Source organism: Schistocerca piceifrons, chromosome X (genome assembly GCF_021461385.2).
Source record: "Schistocerca piceifrons isolate TAMUIC-IGC-003096 chromosome X, iqSchPice1.1, whole genome shotgun sequence".
Classification (NCBI taxonomy): domain Eukaryota; kingdom Metazoa; phylum Arthropoda; class Insecta; order Orthoptera; family Acrididae; genus Schistocerca; species Schistocerca piceifrons.
In genome coordinates, this window is record NC_060149.1 from 355,871,097 (window position 1) to 355,872,139 (window position 1,043).

The following is a 1,043-nucleotide window of genomic DNA, read 5'->3' on the forward strand; positions in this document are numbered from 1 at the left end:
CGGGGGCCACTGCTGTTCCATATTTACATAAATGATATGCCTTCTAGTATTACAGGTGATTCTAAAATATTTCCGTTTGCTGACCACTCTAGCTTGTTAGTAAATAATGTTGTGTGCAACATTGGCACTGTTTCAGTAATGTTGTTTCTTGTTAAAATTATCCGCTTATTTCCAAGAATTAGCAACTTTCACTCAGTTAACACGAGGCAGAACTCCGATCTGGAATTAGATCGCACCTCCTTGACTCTTATGCAGAAAGGCGTGCACTATTCTGCAGCATTCATTTTTAATACGCTACCACAAGAACTAAAATTTTTTTAGCAGCAATCCATCTGCTTTCAAATCTAAATTGACGAGTTTCCTCATGGGTCACTCCTTCTATACTGTCAAGGAGTTTCTTGAAAAATTAAGCTAATTCCTGTGTTACATTGTTGGTTATATTTACATAAAGCACTCCGTCGTCATGCCACGGGTGGCCTACCGTGACCATCCGACCGCCGTGGGCATCACGAGGCTGAGTGCACCCCGAAAAATGGCAACAGCGCATGGCGGCCTGGATGGTCACCCATCCAAGTGCCGGCCACGCCCGAGAGCGCTTAACTTCGGTGATCTCACGGGAACCGGTGTATCCACTGCGGCAAGGCCGTTGCCACATAAATCTCTAGCTTGTCGACTTTTTAAGATTCCTAAACATTTTATTTTATCTATTATTCGTTTTCTATTGTAATGTAATGTACAGACTCATTCCATGACCATGGAGATTTTCTCCTCAATTTGATCCTACTAGACTAGACGCCTAAAATAAAAATAAAAAAAAGAAAATTGACAGCAATCAACAAACATCCTTCCATCAGGTTCCTTGCAGCTTCTACAGAAATCCTCGAAAGACAAAAATGGATAACGGTCAAAATAACGTAGGTCAAGAGTCATGCCAAAACCAAAATAATTCAAAAGGAAGGAAGAAACATCAGATTTCAACGTCTCGTCTGCATCGCGGTCATTAGAGTGGGAACACAAACTCGGATTACGAAAGGATGAGGAAG

At 41.6% G+C, this 1,043-nt stretch overlaps 1 pseudogene; it reads right to left on the minus strand.

The window, feature by feature from the left end:
- Positions 1 to 533: 533 nt before the first annotated feature.
- LOC124723954 lies at positions 534 to 651 on the minus strand (annotated as a pseudogene).
- Between the last annotated feature and the right edge of the window lie 392 nt (positions 652 to 1,043).